Genomic DNA, 5,793 nt, shown 5'->3' with positions numbered 1-5,793 from the left:
ACCCGCAGGAAGTGACGTCACACGTGACAGCTGGGCTGGCCGAGGAAAGGCGCACACCCTTGACACACCTATAGTTTCAGCGAATAGAACGAGAGAAGGACGCCCCCTAACAATGGTGACAGATGAGGCAGTGTCCACTAAATGTGCACGAAGATTCAAACTCATAGTGGTGAAGACAATAGGACGATAGGACAATAGGGTTGATATACTACAATGAAGACTCTCTGTATAAGTGTATGGTGTCAATAAAACTATTTATTTTTTGTGGGTTTTTTTTAGAATCAGCCTGATTTTAAGGAAAGTAAGACAACCTTAAATAAATCAAAATGAGGAAGTGGGGTATAAATATATTCCTCTGTGGTTCATATGAAAAAATGTCTGTGTAAAAATAAAGTAAGCTGTAACTGTAGTGTTATTCCTTCCATTCGGTAAACTTCCAATTTCAAACTCAAATCAACATTTCAAATCAAACTCAAAACCGTTATTTAGTCAAAATATAATATAATAAACCATCATGCACGTGCCATAACCTGATGTATATCACCTTTGCCTAACTGCTAAGTGGAGGTTCTAAAAACAACAACAACACAAATGGCTCTTACAATAACCTTACATTTTAACTTTAAGATGAATCTAGCAACTGCAAACCTTTTATATTGGTATCTAAATAAAAAAAAAATACAGTATGAAGCTGGCTGAAATACAAACATACAAACCTCGGGACAACGTTCCCAGAACGTTCTCTTTTAGTTGATAAATATATATACCCAAAATACAACCAAACGGAAACGTTGTGTGGAAAAAAAACACAGGAGAACGTTTCAGTTTTTGCTCCCCTCAACATTATGGGAACGTGAGGCTCCTACCTAACCCTGAGGGAACGTTCTCTACATGTTAGTTTTTGGTTAGGTTGTACCTAACCTTAGGAGAACCATGGGCTAACATTCTTTGAACTTTGTGTGTTAGTGGGGTTACTGTTTCTTCAGTAGCCCACTAGTCAGAGCATGTATTTTCAAGCAAGAGCTTACAACGTACATGAAGAATGACATCCGTTCAGGTATGTTACCCGATGATTGATAAATGGAGGGTTGAGTGGAGGAGTCGCTGGTTTGTTATGTAGACCCCTGATGTGCAGTGCTTTATTGTCTATTTCCTTCTAAATTAGAACATAACTAACTAAATTAACATCATGGGCTATTGGTGAAGACCTGACACTAGTGATTACCATTAACTCCCCAAGAAAATGTTCACTGACATTTTACATTGAGTGAGAAGTTGACTTCCATTCAAACAGAGTTCTTTCTGGAACCAGCAAAGTTGCTATTTATATTTGTAGTTAGCTTCAGTTGTTGTCACTTGTTGCAGTCTTCAACCTCACCGTTAGATGTCACTAATTCTTACACAGCGGACTTTCAATGCAAATATCTAATCAACATAAATACTGTTCGGTGAGACAGGGTAATGCTGGTAATGCCAATAATGCTTTAAACAGATAAAGACTGAATGGATAATGTAACAAGTTACTAAATTTAAATGCACATGTATTCAATATGCTGACAGTTAACAGCAAAAAATGTTATACATTTATTTTCAGACAGAGACCTTCAATATAAAAACAACTTATGAGCTCAATGAAATTAAAAGAAGAATATATTTAATGTTGTTATAATGTAAAATGTCATGTATACTTCAAATAGCAGCAGAAATCACACTGCAGCTGAAGAGATTATTGTATTCCACACCATCATTGCGAGAGTTTATGCTCAAACTTTTGCAATAAAATGCTCGATAATGAAACAGCTCTGTTTTCCCAGCTCATGCCTTGTGTGTGTGTGTGTGTGTGGTTCACCTTATGGGAACTTGTCATCCATATATGGGGCCTACATTACTACAAGACATGTTTTAAGGTTAGGGTTAGGTTATGTTTAGGGCCAAGAGTTAGGATCAGGCCAGTAGTAATTAAGGTCAGAGTAAGTCTCCACAAAATGAATGTAAGTCAATGCAATGTCCTCTGAAGTCCCGGAAACCAGACTGTGTGTGTGCGTGTGTGTGTGTGTGTGACCCCATGTGTCAATTGCTTCTCTCTCTGCTCTCTTGTTACTTCATCCAGTTCGCATCACATTCTCGCCATGTCTTTGGCAAAGCAGTGTGGGCGTCACACTAACTCTTGGCCTGGAAGTAGTGTTGGCTGTTTTAAGGCCTGTGGCACCACAACAGAACTGTCCAAACCTGCACGTACTCACAGGACTGAGGACTCATATACCCCATGCCTTCGAATCTCTTGCTACAATACTCACAGTATGCCAAAATAGTATCATTCATACCTATGGCTTATAAGTGGTCCATCTAAAGTCTTAACTTGCAAGTAACCATTAACTGTAGCTTTGAAGAGTCCAAAGTACAATCTCAGCCTTCTGGACCGTGTGAACCTTGAGCCTTGGGAACTTGTTCAAATTAATCAGATACACGACAAGGTGTATAATCGTTTCGGATTTTTCATTCATTTTGAGTTCGTTTTGGTTTGCTAGTTTTTATTTTTTTGTAAATGCTTAGTTTTAGTTCAGTTTTTATTAGTTTCAGTGTTAGTTTGAGTTTTTTTATATGGAGTATTTTCCAGGTACAAGATTAAAAAAGGTCATAATAAGTGTTGTTGTTGTTGTTGTGTAATAAAAGATTCAGGTTTATTAGAACAGTTGAACCACCATCCCTGAATTAAAGAAAGTAAACTTTTAGACTTTCTTGTGCAACATGTCTCATCATAGTGCTGAGGTTGGATACAGTTAGTGTGCAGTTGGGTAAAAATAGACTAAAGAAACACTTAACATAAATAATAATAATAATAATTAACCCTCAGTGCATGTGTGTTTGGCAAATAATTATATCTAATAAGCACATCACCTCAATCTGCAATATTTCAAATACAATCAGGGGAGGAAAAAAGTACAATGTTTGGTGCAGTTTAAATGTAGAGTGGCACAAAATGAGTCGTAAAGTAAAGCACCTAAAAATTGTGTTTATGTGCAAGACTTGATTAAATACAGTCCATCACTGCAGTGGCAGCATTTGTAATGGATTTGTGAGGATCAGGTACACAGAAGCTCCATATTGAATATAAAAGAAGTAACAGACTCTCCAGTACATGAACGAACCCTCACCCACAGATGTCAGACGCAGTGCACCGACTGTCCCCACAGCCACTCGTGATTTCTCCATATGAGGAGGACATGGAGAAACATTAGAAGTTATGGCTTGCTGCAACACGGCTCCTGAGACCAGGCACAGTAATGAGCTACAGTCAAGACTTTCTGTCTGGGCAACAGCTGGATCCCCAGTCAAGGTGAAACTCCGAATGCTTTCCACATCTAGATATTAAAATGACAACATGTCTGTCCCTTGTTGTAATAAAACAGACTATGAAGAAACAGAAACTTGATAAAGTGGTTTATGATTATGAAAGAAGGAGCACAGTTTAGGGGAGGACACTGCTCCATCATGAAATCCATCCATTCATCTTTTACCACTTTATCCTCCACATGAGAGTCGCAGGGGGTGCTGTGCCAATCTCAGCTGACATAGGGCGATAGGCGGGGTACACCCTGAACAGATTGCCCCATATTTCATGTTTTTGGACTGTGGGAGGAAACTGGAACCCCCCCTCTTACACACACACACACAGGGAGAACATGCAAACTCTGCAGAAAGGCCGTTTTTCTGTCTGGGTCACAAACCTGACCACTACACCGACCGTGTGGCCCCATCGTGAAATCCTTTTTTATTTTTTTTAACTTATATACAGTGAGATTCAAATACACTTCGGAGTATGTAAAGCAATGTGAATGCAAATCTGTTGTAGTCCAGTATTCATATCATATTTAAGTGTGTTGCACTGACCCACTCAAGTACAGTAAGTGGGCCTCAGCAGAGATCCAACGGCACGAAGATCTCTGCTGCCACCTGCTGCTCAAATCGTGCAGTAGTGGTGCAGCACTATACTACAGAAACTACCCTGAACCAAAAACCGCTTAGTTTAATATTTCAATATAACAAAATAAACGTCTGAAATTCGTAATTAATAATGTGGAAAAAAAAAACGTTTTGTTTGTTCTGGATTGTGTACTTCTGAAACGAACAGGACATTTGAGGACATTGCCAGGCTTTTCAGATAAAAGTGAAGGACATTTTTCACTCTTCCGCAACCACAACCAGGATTTATCATTTAAAAAAATTAATTAATCAGTAGGTCACTAGTAGTAAATACAGTAAAACGATGCAGAATAGAATGACATTTGGTAAAATACTACAAAGAATAGTAACACGATTATCCACTAGGTGGCACTTTTTCCACAGCAATGACTGTGAAAAAGACCTGGGACCTACTGTTTTGAATTTCTGCTGTTGATTGATTATAAAAATAGCTTGTTTAGCCAGCATGTGCAGACACATCTAAATATGAACATGGACTAATTATTACTGTTAAAGAAACAAGTCATTTTATCTTGTTATTGAAAAGCACATCCATCTTCTTCACAGTATATTCACTATGACACATTATTCATACCAGTGAATCTCCTTCTGTTGTCACGGTGCCTTGGTCCATACTTACTTCTGTCCTTGTTAGTTTTCATGTCACTTATTACTTTTGTTTCTGGAGGGCGGAGCCTCAGTCATTGCTGTGGCTGGGGAAAAAAAACCTGGCATCGTTGTGTTCTTTCATTCATTCATTCATCATCTACTGCTTTATCCTCCACATGAGGGTTGTGGGGCTGCTGGTGCCAATCCCAGCTGACATAGGGCGAAAGACAGACAGGGTCACACCCTGGACATGTCCCCAGTCCATCACAGGGCCTGGTTTGTTCCAGCTCATTATAAATGGCCTTCTCTGACTCTCTGTAGCGCAGCATGGTTTTAACATGCTCTCATATGTGCCACAAACCCATGCACCCACATTCACCAATGATTTTACTGATGATCAAATTGCATCTTTTCTTTTCTTTTCTTTTCTTTTCACTTGCTCCTATCGTGGCATTAAGCTGGGTATTGAAACTGCAGGCATTAGTGTTTTACATTTTAGTGAATGCACTCACTGGTCTATTTGAGAGGCCTGCTCGCATACAGCCTTCAGTCCTATCCACTTACATTCGATCAATAATACTATTCCATTTTACAGCTATTACATCATACAAGGCTTATAAGAGCCACTGAGAGTCTTACTCTTATGAAAGTCCACTAAGTGTTGATAAAACAACAGCGTATTATTGAATTCTGACTCACATGTTTCAGATTGGGTCTCCAGAGCTTGTCATTAGTTCCTCATTACATGGGAAACAAATATCCTGGGGTGAATGTCAAAGCTATTTGCAACGTGTTTTTCTGGGTGAAGCAGCAAGATGGGAGATGAAGGATGGAGGATAGCCTTTAGAGATGCAACCCCAGAGACAGGATGCACACAGATCCATTGTCTCATTAGGCTTAGTATTCAGCTCACTTTGCGCTATCGCAGAGGCCAAGGCTCAAATCAGTTCAATATGGTGGCTGGCAGGGGACAGCTACAGAGTGGGTGTAGCCCACATATAAATACTCCCAACACGGTCTAGACACACGGGACACAGTACAGTGTTGAGCGTTTTTCCCACGCTGCAGTGTTACAGTTCTGATCAACAGATGTACTGTCATATTATCTTTCTTATTGTAACAGAAAAGTGAGGGAAGGAGACAACGGCGAGCAAAGTAAAACTGAGAGAGTGTTAAATAAGTGTCTGTATGCGTAGAATAAATGATTGTTAATAAACAATT

Source organism: Solea solea, chromosome 12 (genome assembly GCF_958295425.1).
Source record: "Solea solea chromosome 12, fSolSol10.1, whole genome shotgun sequence".
Taxonomy (NCBI): domain Eukaryota; kingdom Metazoa; phylum Chordata; class Actinopteri; order Pleuronectiformes; family Soleidae; genus Solea; species Solea solea.
This window is presented reverse-complemented; position numbering follows the sequence as displayed.